Source organism: Oncorhynchus tshawytscha, linkage group LG23 (genome assembly GCF_018296145.1).
Source record: "Oncorhynchus tshawytscha isolate Ot180627B linkage group LG23, Otsh_v2.0, whole genome shotgun sequence".
NCBI classification, from domain to species: Eukaryota; Metazoa; Chordata; class Actinopteri; order Salmoniformes; family Salmonidae; genus Oncorhynchus; species Oncorhynchus tshawytscha.
Genome location: NC_056451.1, coordinates 15,179,525 through 15,194,349, shown reverse-complemented (window position 1 = coordinate 15,194,349; position 14,825 = coordinate 15,179,525).

Here is a 14,825-nt window from a genome sequence, read left to right as displayed (position 1 = left end):
AAAAAACGGAGAGGAGGCAAAGGAGAAAAATGCTCACTAACAGCGATGTAAATACATTTGTGCCCAACATTTGAGAGAAATAAGCTTTTTTTGTGCATAATAATGGAACATTTTTATTTCAGCTCATGAAACATGGGACCAACACTTTACATGTTGTGTTTATATTTTTGTTCAGTTTACATGGAAAATACATTGGATTTGATCAAAGTAATCAACTAATGTTTTTAGGGTGAAATTTAAGCAAATTGACAAACCTTGTATAAAATACGTTGAATTTGTGCCTTTAAAACAACATTAGATCTTCAACTTTAGATCCATTATAAGAAAGAAATTATAATTATAAGAATTCTACAAAAAAATAGACAATATAAATGGCCTAAGGTTTCAACCTTTGATGTAAAGACATTTCGTGATATTGAATTTTGTTGGGCTGTCAATGTAGCCGATGCGAAATGGCTAGCTACTTAGTGGTGGTGCGCGCTTGTAGCGTTTCAATCGGTGATGTCACTCGCTCTGAGACCTTGAAGTAGTGGTTCCCCTTGCTCTGCAAGGGCTGTGGCTTTTGTGGAGCGATGGCTAACGATGCTTCGAGGGTGACTGTTGAGGTGTGCAGAGCGTCCCTGGTTCTTGCCCAGGTCGGGGCGAGGGGACGGACGTAAAGTCTATACTGTTACATCAACACAATCAAATGTCAACATTTGATGGAGATGTATCTTCTGCTTGGATAATTCAATCTACCACTCTTTTGAAATACAATAAATAGCCTATTAACTTGTTAACAAATAATATGTTGGATTCACGTCTCCAACTCAACCAAAAATAAATGTACACAAATGGGATGACTCAGATGGAACTAAAATGTATTAAAATGTATTTTAAAAAGATGTTTCAGGCCTTTATGGTAGAGTGGCCAGGTGGAAGCCACTCCTCAGTAAAAGGCACATGACAGCCCACTTGGAGTTTGACAAAAGGCACTTAAAAGACTCTCAGACCATGAGAAACATGGTCTGGTCTCTGGTCTGATGAAACCCTGAGCGCTCAGGGACTCTTTGACTTGAATGCCAAGCGTTACGTCTGGAGGGAACCTGGCACCATCTCTACAGTGAAGCATGCTGGTGGCAGCATCAGGCTGATGGGATGTTTTTCAGCAGCAGGGACTGGGAGACTAGTCAGGATCGAGGGAAAGATGAACAGAGCAAAGTACAGAGAGATCATTGATGAAAACCTGCTCCAGAGGACCTCCAGAGGACCTCAGACTAAGGCAAAGGTTCCAACAGGACCCTGAGCACACAGCCAAGACAATGCTAGAGTGGCTTCGGGACAAGTCTCTGAATGGCCCAGCCAGAGCCCGGACTTGAACCGAATCGGACATCTCTGGAGAGACTTGAAAATAGCTGTGCAGCAACACTCCCCATCCAACCTGACAGAGCTTGAGAGGATCTGCAGAGAAGAATGTGAGAAACTTCCCAAATACAGGTGTGCCAAGTTTGTAGCGTCATACCCAAAAGAAGGCTGTTGTCGCTGCCAAAGGTGCTTTAACAAAGTACAGAGGGTCTAAATACTTGTAAATGTAATAGTTCCGTTTTTTATTAGTAATACATTTACAAAAATTCTAGAAACCTGTTTTTGCTTTATCATGATGGGGTATTGAGTGTAGATTGAAAGGATTTTTAAAATCCATTTTAAATCAAATCAAATCAAATCAAATTTTATTTGTCACATACACATGGTTAGCAGATGTTAATGCGAGTGTAGCGAAATGCTTGTGCTTCTAGTTCCGACAATGCAGTAATAACGAACAAGTAATCTAACTAACAATTCCAAAAAAAAAAAAAACTACTGTCTAATACACAGTGTAAGGGGATAAAGAATATGTACATAAGGATATATGAATGAGTGATGGTACAGAGCAGCATAGGCAAGATACAGTAGATGATATCGAGTACAGTATATACATATGAGATGAGTATGTAAACCAAGTGGCATAGTTAAAGTGGCTAGTGATACATGTATTACATAAGGATGCAGTCGATGATATAGAGTACAGTATCTACGTATGCATATGAGATGAATAATGTAGGGTAAGTAACATTATATAAGGTAGCATTGTTTAAAGTGGCTAGTGATATATTTACATCATTTCCCATCAATTCCCATTATTAAAGTGGCTGGAGTAGAGTCAGTGTCATTGACAGTGTGTTGGCAGTAGCCACTCAATGTTAGTGGTGGCTGTTTAACAGTCTGATGGCCTTGAGATAGAAGCTGTTTTTCAGTCTCTCGGTCCCAGCTTTGATGCACCTGTACTGACCTCGCCTTCTGGATGACAGCGGGGTGAACAGGCAGTGGCTCGGGTGGTTGATGTCCTTGATGATCTTTATGGCCTTCCTGTAGCATCGAGTGGTGTAGGTGTCCTGGAGGGCAGGTAGTTTGCCCCCGGTGATGCGTTGTGCAGACCTCACTACCCTCTGGAGAGCCTTACGGTTGAGGGCGGTGCAGTTGCCATACCAGGCGGTGATACAGCCCGCCAGGATGCTCTCGATTGTGCATCTGTAGAAGTTTGTAAGTGCTTTTGGTGACAAGCCGAATTTCTTCAGCCTCCTGAGGTTGAAGAGGCGCTGCTGCGCCTTCCTCACGATGCTGTCTGTGTGAGTGGACCAATTCAGTTTGTCTGTGATGTGTATGCCGAGGAACTTAAAACTTGCTACCCTCTCCACTACTGTTCCATCGATGTGGATGGGGGTGTTCCCTCTGCTGTTTCCTGAAGTCCACAATCATCTCCTTAGTTTTGTTGACGTTGAGTGTGAGGTTATTTTCCTGACACCACACTCCGAGGGCCCTCACCTCCTCCCTGTAGGCCGTCTCGTCGTTGTTGGTAATCAAGCCTACCACTGTTGTGTCGTCCGCAAACTTGATGATTGAGTTGGAGGCGTGCGTGGCCACGCAGTCGTGGGTGAACAGGGAGTACAGGAGAGGGCTCAGAACGCACCCTTGTGGGGCCCCAGTGTTGAGGATCAGCGGGGAGGAGATGTTGTTGCCTACCCTCACCACCTGGGGGCGGCCCGTCAGGAAGTCCAGAACCCAGTTGCACAGGGCGGGGTCGAGACCCAGGGTCTCGAGCTTGATGACGAGCTTGGAGGGTACTATGGTGTTGAATGCCGAGCTGTAGTCGATGAACAGCATTCTCACATAGGTATTCCTCTTGAATTTTAGAATAAGACTGTAATGTAACAAAATGTGGAAAAAGTCAAGGAGTCTGAATTCTTTCCGAATGCACTGTACATATAAATGTTGATATTTGGTTGCATTTTAAACCCCCAAAAATTCAATATTACTTTTGTAATACAGTAAATAGCCTAAAGTTAAGGCTATCTTGCAAACTGATGTAACATTCAACCTTAAAATGAGTAACACATCCATGGCCACATTTTGAGGTTATTGTAACTATATTTCTTATGTAATCATATAAAATGTGTACAGTATGTTCAAGATAACATGCATAGGTCTTCGCAGGTCTTCACAATTGCTGTAATAATCTGTGCAGAATCTTGAACGGCCTTGATCACTTACACCATGTACTTTTAATGTAATCTCAACTGCAATCCAGGTAATTTGGTTCTGCTACTGTATTAAGCACAATGATAACCCATTAAACTATTGTATAAATAAACAAAATATCTGACATTGTTTTCCAATTTGAACTTTGCTCTACTTTTAAATGGTTGAAAGTGAAGTGACAGACATTCGGGTGACATTGTTTTTCCATTGGAATTAGGTTGTGCTTTTAGATGGTTGGAAGCATATTGATTCAAAAACATGAGCTGGCGCATACCCAGAATAATAGTTAGTGTGGAGCTGCTGACTAACGGCGAATAAACTATAAACTATCAAAATAAAGAAAGTTGCACACTTCATGAATAAACTCCCAGCAATTGAATGGGTATTTACCAACGTTTCAGCATCACTGTGCCAATTGAATGGGTATTTACCAACGTTTCAGCATCACTGTGCCAATTGAATGGGTATTTACCAACGTTTCAGCATCACTGTGCCAATTGAATGGGTATTTACCAACGTTTCAGCATCACTGTGCCAATTGAATGGGTATTTACCAACGTTTCAGCATCACTGTGCCAATTGAATGGGTATTTACCAACGTTTCAGCATCACTGTGCCTTCCTCAGGGAAGCATATTGATAACATATTGAAAATTCTGCTAACTTTTGGCTGTCTTTTTGAGTGGGTGAATATAGGTTGTAATCTCATTGATCAACATCTCAACCAAATACTATCCAATTATCCATGTTTTGATAAGGTGGTGTGCCCAGTGGTGTACCTCTTACCAGGCCATACAATAGCATACGAATTGGATAATGTGATTTATCATACGTCTTGGATGATGTATAGTATTGTATATCTTTCTCTGAGACCAGAGCCCTTTACTATGAATCAGGTTTGAGGAGTTAGCAGGTACTGTAACTTTGGTCAACTCTTTTTTTCAAATCAAATCACATTTATTTGTCACATACACATGGTTAGCAGATGTTAATGCAAGTGTAGCGAAATGCTTGTGCTTCTAGTTCCGACAATGCAGTAATAACCAACGAGTAATCTAACCTAAAAATTCCAAAACTACTACCTTATACACACAAGTGTAAAGGGATAAAGAATATGTACATAAAGATATGAATGAGTGATGGTACAGAACGGCATAGGCAAGATGCAGTAGATGGTATCGAGTACAGTATATACATATGAGATGTGTAGTGTAGGGTATGTAAACAAAGTGGCATAGTTTAAAGTGGCTAGTGAAACACGTATTACATAAAGATTCAGTAGATGATAGAGTACAGTATATACATATACATATGAGATGGATAATGTAGGGTATGTAAACATTATATTAAGTAGCATTGTTTAAAGTGGCTAGTGATATATTTTACATAAATTTCCATAAATTTCCATTATTAAAGTGGCTGGAGTTGAGTCAGTGTGTTGGCAGCAGCCACTCAATGTTAGTGGTGGCTGTTTAACAGTCTGATGGCCTTGAGATAGAAGCTGTTTTTCAGTCTCTCGGTCCCAGCGTTGATGCACCTGTACTGACCTCGCCTTCTGGATGATAGCGGGGTGAACAGGCAGTGGCTCGGGTGGTTGTTGTCCTTGATGATCTTTATGGCCTTCCTGTGACATCGGGTGGTGTAGGTGTCCTGGAGGGCAGGTAGTTTGCCCCCGGTGATGCGTTGTGCAGACCTCACTACCCTCTGGAGAGCCTTACGGTTGTGGGCGGATCAGTTGCCGTACCAGGCGGTGATACAGCCTGACAGGATGCTCTCGATTGTGCATCTGTAGAAGTTTGTGAGTGTTTTTGGTGACAAGCCAAATTTCTTCAGCCTCCTGAGGTTGAAGAGGCGCTGCTGCGCCTTCTTCACGATGCTGTCTGTGTGGGTGGACCAATTCAGTTTGTCTGTGATGTGTACGCCGAGGAACATAAAACTTACTACCCTCTCCACTACTGTCCCATCGATGTGGATAGGGGGGTGCTCCCTCTGCTGTTTCCTGAAGTCCACAATCATCTCCTTAGTTTTGTTGACGTTGAGTGTGAGGTTATTTTCCTGACACCACACTCCGAGGGCCCTCACCTCCTCCCTGTAGGCAGTCACATCGTTGTTGGTAATCAAGCCTACCACTGTAGTGTCGTCCGCAAACTTGATGATTGAGTTGGAGGCATGCGTGGCCACGCAGTCGTGGGTGAACAGGGAGTACAGGAGAGGGCTCAGAACGCACCCTTGTGGGGCCCCAGTGTTGAGGATAAGCGGGGTGGAGATGTTGTTACCTACCCTCACCACCTGGGGGGGCGGCCCGTCAGGAAGTCCAGTACCCAGTTGTACAGGGCGGGGTCGAGACCCAGGGTCTCGAGCTTGATGATGAGTTTGGAGGGTACTATGGTGTTAAATGCAGAGATGTAGTCGATGAACAGCATTCTCACATAGGTATTTCTCTTGTCCAGATCGTTTAGGGCAATGTGCAGTGTGGTTGAGATTGCATCGTCTGTGGACCTATTTGGGTGGTAAGCAAATTGGAGTGGGTCTAGGGTGTCAGGTAGGGTGGAGGTGATATGGTCCTTGACTAGTCTCTCAAAGCACTTCATGATGACGGAAGTGAGTGCTACGGGGCGGTAGTCATTTAGCTCAGTTACCTTAGCTTTCTTGGGAACAGGAACAATGGTGGCCCTCTTGAAGCATGTGGGAACAGCAGACTGGGATAAGGATTGATTGAATATATCCGTAAACACACCAGCCAGCTGGTCTGCGCATGCTCTGAGGGCGCGGCTGGGGATTCCGTCTGGGCCTGCAGCCTTGCGAGTGTTAACAAGTTTAAATGTTTTACTCACGTCGGCTGCAGAAGGAGAGTCCGCATGTTTTGGTTGCGGGCCGTGTCAGTGGCACTGTATTGTCCTCAAAGCAGGCAAAAAAGTTATTTAGTCTGCCTGGGAGCAAGACATCCTGGTCCGTGACAGGGCTGGTTTTCTTTTTGTAATCCGTGATTGACTGTAGACCCTGCCACATACCTCTTTTGTGTCTGAGCCGTTGAATTGTGATTCTACTTTGTCTCTATACTGGACGCTTAGCTTGTTTGATTGCCTTGCGGAGGGAATAGTTACACTGAGGTCAACTCGGGTTAACCGGTATCATGAAAGTCACTCACCTTTTAGCCAGGTAAATTTCTATGGCAATGAATCCTTCAGAACTAACCTGATTGGGGCAGGCTAACTCAGGGCTAACTCAATGTGTCCTAAATAAGTGTCTGAGCCACTAGTTGAGGGCCAATGTTAAAGAATGTGTGTGTAAAAAAAAATGGAAATGTTAAATACCTATCACATTACACATTTAGTAATGACAGCATTTGCTTTCCAAACTGTACGTTTTTTCGCGCAATTGTATTTAGAAATTTGCAAAAAGAAAACTGACAACTGTAACCAACCAATGACATATAATCCATAGATGGCAGTTCCCATTCAAGTCAAGACTGGTGGCCATTGCTAGTGTATTCATGAGTTTATCTGTAAAATTGCAAGGGTTAAAGATTCCAAAACCCTGCTATAGATATGTCTATATATGGCCACAATGCAACAAGCTGTTCCACAGATCGAAGAAGGAGCGATAGTAGTGAGAAACAAGGTGCTTGTGCATTGATAAACACACCAAAGCACACCAAACACGACATTAACGATAAGTAATGAAATAAAGATAACTTTTCTTTCATGATCATTTCAGCACAAATTAAAATGTGGCACTGACCCACCAATGGATTGATATTTCAGCATTGTCTCAATGAAGAGTTCGCCTTCGACTAGCCATGTGTCGACATCCACACGCAGTTACAAGCCTGCTAGAGTTAGCGGCAGGCGGACGAGCAATATCCACCGTCATACGGATGAAGCCTGACCTGGAATGTGAAGATAACTGAAGCTGGCTAGCTTCATAAAAGCCTGAGTAGATCTAGTTTGCTTCATAGTATACCACTCAGGTTGCTTGTTGCACCATAACAACAAAGGTGAATTACGGGGAGAATTTACGTTGGTGTTTTGGGAAACTAACGACAAATGTTTGGATAATTTACGTAAAAGGTTAGGAGAACTAAAAAGACTAAGTTTAGGTAAATTTACATAGCAGGTTGGTGAATTTGGTTAAGTTTAGAATAAGGGTTAGGGGAAGGGTTAGCTAAAATGCTACAGTTGCCCCCAATTTGACTCAAACACGCAACATTTGGATTGCTAGATGGTCACAGATTACACCCATCCATCCTCCCTGATCCAATCTCCCTACTTTTAGTTCTGTCTAAAGTTTATTTATTTTATTTTTTATTTTACCTTTATTTAACCAGGTAGGCAAGTTGAGAACAAGTTCTCATTTACAATTGCGACCTGGCCAAGATAAAGCAAAGCAGTTTGACAAATACAACGACACAGAGTTACACATGGAGTAAAACAAACATACAGTCAATAATACAGTATAAACAAGTCTATATACAATGTGAGCAAATGAGGTGAGAAGGGAGGTAAAGTAACACACTGGAATGGTAGTTTTGAAATGGAAGAATGTGCAAAGTAGAAATAAAAATAATGGCGTGCAAAGGAGCAAAATAAATAAATTAATTAAATACAGTTGGGAAAGAGGTAGTTGTTTGGGCTAAATTATAGGTGGGCTATGTACAGGTGCAGTAATCTGTGAGCTGCTCTGACAGTTGGTGCTTAAAGCTAGTGAGGGAGATAAGTGTTTCCAGTTTCAGAGATTTTTGTAGTTCGTTCCAGTCATTGGCAGCAGAGAACTGGAAGGAGAGGCGGCCAAAGAAAGAATTGGTTTTGGGGGTGACTAGAGAGATATACCTGCTGGAGCGTGTGCTACAGGTAGGAGATACTATGGTGACCAGCGAGCTGAGATAAGGGGGGACTTTACCTAGCAGGGTCTTGTAGATGACATGGAGCCAGTGGGTTTGGCGACGAGTATGAAGCGAGGGCCAGTCAACGAGAGCATACAGGTCGCAATGGTGGGTAGTATATGGGGCTTTGGTGACAAAACGGATTGCACTGTGATAGACTGCATCCAATTTGTTGAGTAGGGTATTGGAGGCTATTTTGTAAATGACATCGCCAAAGTCGAGGATTGGTAGGATGGTCAGTTTTACAAGGGTATGTTTGGCAGCATGAGTGAAGGATGCTTTGTTGCGAAATAGGAAGCCAATTCTAGATTTAACTTTGGATTGGAGATGTTTGATATGGGTCTGGAAGGAGAGTTTACAGTCTACAGCTGCACAGAAATGTTTCTTATCGATGGCGGTTAAGATATCGTTTAGGACCTTGAGCGTGGCTCAGGTGCACCCATGACCAGCTCTGAAACCAGATTGCATAGCAGAGAAGGTATGGTGAGATTCGAAATGGTCGGTAATCTGTTTGTTGACTTGGCTTTCGAAGACCTTAGAAAGGCATGGTAGGATAGATATAGATCTGTAGCAGTTTGGGTCAAGAGTGTGTCCCCCCTTTGAAGAGGGGGATGACCGCAGCTGCTTTCCAATCTTTGGGAATCTCAGACGACACGAAAGAGAGGTTGAACAGGCTAGTAATAGGGGTGGCAACAATTTCGGCAGATAATTTTAGAAAGAAAGGGTCCAGATTGTCTAGCCCGGCTGATTTGTAGGGGTCCAGATTTTGCAGCTCTTTCAGAACATCAGCTGAATGGATTTGGAAGAAGGAGAAATGGGGAAGGCTTGGGCGAGTTGCTGTTGGGGGTGCAGTGCTGTTGACCGGGGTAGGAGTAGCCAGGTGGAAAGTATGGCCAGCCGTAGAAAAATGCTTATTGAAATTCTCAATTACGGTGGATTTATCAGTGGTGACAGTGTTTCCTATCTTCAGTGCAGTGGGCAGCTGGGAGGAGGTGTTCTTATTCTCCATGGACTTTACAGTGTCCCAGAACTTTTTTGAGTTAGTGTTGCAGGAAGCAAATTTATGCTTGAAAAAGCTAGCCTTGGCTTTTCTAACTGCCTGTGTATAATGGTTTCTAGCTTCCCTGAACAGCTCCATATCATGGGGGCTGTTCGATGCTAATGCAGAACGCCATAGGATGTTTTTGTGTTGGTTAAGGGCAGTCAGGTCTGGGGAGAACCAAGGGCTATATCTGTTCCTGGTTCTAAATTTCTTGAATGGGGCATGTTTATTTAAGATGGTTAGGAAGGCATTTAAAAAAATATCCAGGCATCCTCTACTGACGGGATGAGATCAATATCCTTCCAGGACGATTAGAATCGCCTGCTCGCTGAAGTGTTTCAGGGAGCGTTTTACAGTGATGAGTGGAGGTCGTTTGACCACTGACCCATTACGGATGCAGGCAATGAGGCAGTGATCGCTGAGATCTTGGTTGAAGACAGCAGAGGTGTATTTAGAGGGGAAGTTGGTTACGATGATATCTATGAGGGTGCCCGTGTTTAAGGCTTTGGGGAGGTACCTGGTAGGTTCATTGATAATTTGTGTAAGATTGAGGGCATCAAGTTTAGATTGTAGGGTGGCTGGGGTGTTAAGCATGTTCCAGTTTAGGTCGCCTAGCAGCACGAGCTCTGAAGATAGATGGGGGGCAATCAGTTCACATATGGTGTCCAGAGCACAGCTGGGGGCAGAGGGTGGTCTATAGCAGGCGGCAACGGTGAGAGACTTGTTTTTAGGGAGGTGGATTTTTAAAAGTAGAAGTTCAAATTGTTTGGGTACAGACCTGGATAGTAGGACAGAACTCTGCAGGCTATCTTTGCAGTAGATTGCAACACCGCCCCCTTTGGCAGTTCTATCTTGTCTGAAAATGTTGTAGTTTGGAATTAAAATTTCTGAATTTTTGGTGGTCTTCCTAAGCCAGGATTCAGACACAGCTAGAACATCCGGGTTGGCAGAGTGTGCTAAAGCAGTGAATAGAACAAACTTAGGGAGGAGGCTTCTAATGTTAACATGCATGAAACCAAGGCTATTACGGTTACAGAAGTCGTCAAAAGAGAGCGCCTGGGGAATAGGAGTGGAGCTAGGCACTGCAGGGCCTGGATTCACCTCTACATCGCCAGAGGAACATAGGAGGAGTAGAATAAGGGTGCGGCTAAAAACAATAAGAATTGGTCGTCTAGAACGTCTGGAACAGAGAGTAAAAGGAGGTTTCTGGGGGCGATAAAATAGCATCAAGGTATAATGTACAGACAAAGGTATGGTAGGATGTGAATACAGTGGAGGTAAACCTAAGTATTGAGTGATGAAGAGAGAGATATTGTCTCTAGAAACATCATTGAAACCAGGAGATGTCATTGCATGTGTGGGTGGTGGAACTAATAGGTTGGATAAGGTATAGTGAGCAGGACTAGAGGCTCTACAGTGAAATAAGCCAATAAACACTAACCAGAACAGCAATGGACAAGACATATTGACATTAAGGAGAGGCATACTTAGTCGAGTGATCAAAAGGGTACAGTGAGTGGAGAGGTTGGTTGGGGGTCACGGCGATTTAGACAGCTAGCCAGGCCATCGGTAGCAAGCTAGCATAGGATGGAGGTCTGTTGTTAGCCACCTCTTGCGTTCCGTCAGTAGATTAGTGGGGTTCCGTGTGGTAGAGGGGATTAATCCAAATCAAACAACAACAACAAAAATAAAAACAATAGATATAGTTATAGAGGCCCAAGAAGAAAACATAATAATAATAAAAATAAATAAATTGTCCGATTGTCTATTCAGATAGCAGCCGGTAAGACAGCTAACGGTTAGCAGGCCGCAGATGGGCGTTCAGGTAACGTCGCGACGGAGGAGCCAGCCGGATCTCCTTCGGGTAGATAACGTCGGCAGTCCAGTTGTGAAGGCCCGGTGGGGCTCCGCGTAGGCAGTAAAACGGGTCCGGATAGGTGACTGCAGCCCAGAAGTGATTGATGGAACTCAGGATTGATTGACGGAGCTGGCTAGCTCCGGAATAATTGATGTTTGCTCCGGAATCGACGAAAGCCGATAGTCACACGGATAGCAGCTAGCTGGCTGTGAGATCCGGGTATGAATGTCCAGAGAGCAGTTGAAATCCAGGGACATGGAGAGAAAAATTGGTCCGGTATGTTCCGTTCCGAGCCACGCTGCGCCGTACAAAACTGGCGATAGATTTTCGAGCTAAAGGATAGCTGATGACCACAAACCGTGGTTAGCTGAATACTAACGATATGCCAGTAAAGAAGCTAACTAGCTTCTGAACTAGCTTCTGATTAGCTTCTGGATTAGCTTCTGGGCTAGCTTCTGGCTAGTTTCTGGCTAGCTTCTTGGAGTTTCTGGCTAGCTTCTTGGAGGATTACAGATTTTAGGTAAATAATACTTTTTTATAAATATAAATTGGTGAGGCGGGTTGCAGGAGAGTGTTTTGAAGATGAGTTGATGGAAAATAAAAATAAAATGTATGTGAAAAAAGTTGTAAATATATATATATATATACAGGACACGACAAGACGAGGACAAAAGACGTCTGAACTGCTATGCCATCTTGGTTCGATATAAAGTAACTAAACCATTGGTGGGTATCATACTGTAGGCCTTGGAGGTGCCCAGAAATACATAAAGTATGTTTGGTATGGCTCTGAGGACAGGCTGCATGGTTTGTAAGATGACCCAACAAAACCAATTGTCTGCACCATGCACCATTCATTCACATGGCCAAGGTGCTAAACTCAGCTGGAGTAGGACTGGTGCCAAACCGCCCAAACAAACTGTAAGGCTATACTGTATATAGAAACTTTTAAATTGGTATAGAAAATACAACAAAGTGACCAAACGTGTTTTGAGATAGTAGGCGAACGTCAGTAAACGACATGACTAAAAGTGTTACCCTTTCAATTTATCTCTAGGTTTTCACGTGACATGTGGCGCGCACAAGTGGCGCGAAATTTCATTGATTGACATCTGAATATCATAAATGCCGAATTTGGGTGAGTCCATTGTAGTTTAATATTTCATCATGTTTTAATAAAAGTTCAAAGAGTTAGACATTCCTGCAGGGATACACACACAGGGGGAAGGATAGGCGGACGTGTTTCCTCAACTGCAGAGAATGTCCGAAGTTATTGGCCTTTTAAGAGGGGCACCTACATGCCTCAGTGAGCATTGCATAGTGGCCTTTGTTTGTTGTAGCAGTGGGGGCGGGGTCCATTGACCAAGCAGTAGCTATTCGGAGCGCGAGGTCCATTGTCAGAGAGCTTTTAGGAGAGGAAAGAAGTCCTGTATCTTCGGCTCTGGATAATTGCAGAATGGGTTTGGAATGCATTTAAGAAAACAGATCCAGCATATAAGGAATTCTGGACTAATAAGAACGCATCTTTCTAACTACCTGGCGAGTTGTTGCTGATGCATTTTCATAGGCCATATCAAACATATTCCAGAGAATGACGACACTATATGAATGAAGATGCAAAGAATCACTTGTGACTTGAGGTAAGGTTTTAAACACATTTTCATTGGTCTATATGTTTATCTTAGTGTACTTTTTTTTATAAAGGCTTAGACAGTTTGTGTTTGGACACACTCCTCCAAAGTCCAAACCTTTCCCCAAAGGAAATTATGCACCTGTTATGTATCACAATATATATATATTTATTATAATACTTTTGACAATACATTTTAGAATGTGGAAGTGTTTTTTCCCTAGTAAACTTTTTTTTATCCCTTTACTTTTTTGGTTGCCCTAAACAGATTACCCCTACGTGGCTTGAAGACCTGTTGCCCTGGTAACTGTTAGGGCTCATGTTTGTTGTGTGTGTTAATGTGTGTGTGTGTGTGTGAGAGAGAGAGAAGAGAGAGAGAGAGAAATAGAGCATAAGCTCTTTTAGCCCATGACTAATATGCAACACTTTTGTCTTCCTCAGGTGATGTGAGTCTCAGACATATCTGAAGAGAGGGTAGACTTGGGACTGCAGCCAGATCATGAAATGTTGGTGCTTGGGGATGCAGATTAAGTGTTAACCCCTCCCAGGGCCAGGCAGGTGTGGGATGTGGTGCACTGTTGTACAATGCCCTCCCAATATTGCACTCGTCCCGGCCTCCCGGACCCAGGGTATTCCATCTTTAACAGAGGAAAGGTTGTTTTTCCTCATTATTTTCTCTCTGTAAACATGTGGAAGAGCACTGTGATATGTACTTCAAAACTTTGTTCTGTCTTAAAAAATATATTTAAAAATATATTTTCAAAATCACTTTCTACAGAACATTTTGCTACTACAATTATTTAGAGATAAATATTTCACATCTGTAGTACTGTCATTGGCTATATTGACCCAATTTATTCTATCTATTCGCAACACGTGGCCTGCTAATGGGAGAAACCCAGGGAATTTATTCTATACAGTTGGTAAGCCTCTGCTTCCAAACGGTCCCACTGTCTGCACCTGACACTGGCTGGCTAGCTTCCATGTGGGGACCTTTGCCAACTCCACTATGTCATTCTCTTCCCTCTGTCCTTGTGACTTCACTCTGAAAGTTCCCACATATTGGGATAGGAAGCAGTATTGCACAAACTCTGTATGGCCAGCAAGACCTAGGATGACAAATGCCTATCATATTGCATCTATTCACACCTGAGAGAGAGTTAGTCAGGATAGAGCAAAGAGAATGAATGATCAGATTGGAATCCAGCCACAGTAGTCAGGGGTCAATAGCAGGACATCTCCAGCTTAATAGAATAATGCTTAAAATACTCCATTCTAAATGGAATCCAAATAAATGTTCAAGTCTGTCCTCAGCAGGGTAACTTGTTTTGTTGTTATTACAAGTAGAATGGGAAGAGGCTTTATTTCACTTATGTGGTAACAAAATGCTCAACTCCATTACAAAGTAAGTTACAATGTAACAACATGTTAAAATACAGTGTTATCATTGAGTTATTACAGTGTTACTACACTGGCATAAGAATAACCTAATTAGGCTATGTGACACATAATATATGATATTAAATATAGCAAGTTCTGTACAATGTATATGGATTTCTATGACTGGCTATTATGGTGGAGCAGAGAAGCAGGCTGTTGAGACAGACTGGGCAGTTCAGTCAGTTGAGCCCTGGGGTCTGTCTGCTCCTGGGAGGTATGATGACAACCACAGCACTCAACGATTAGATACAGTTAGCACCAGTGTCACCACATACATCACTGACTAGATGACCTTGGAACAGCAGTGCTCACTCACAGTTGCTCTTGATTTATTTGACAGTTTTTTTAAAAGTAGCATTAAAATAGCATTTTAAATTAGCATTCTTGTTGTGTACAGAATCACAAAGGTCAAATAAACA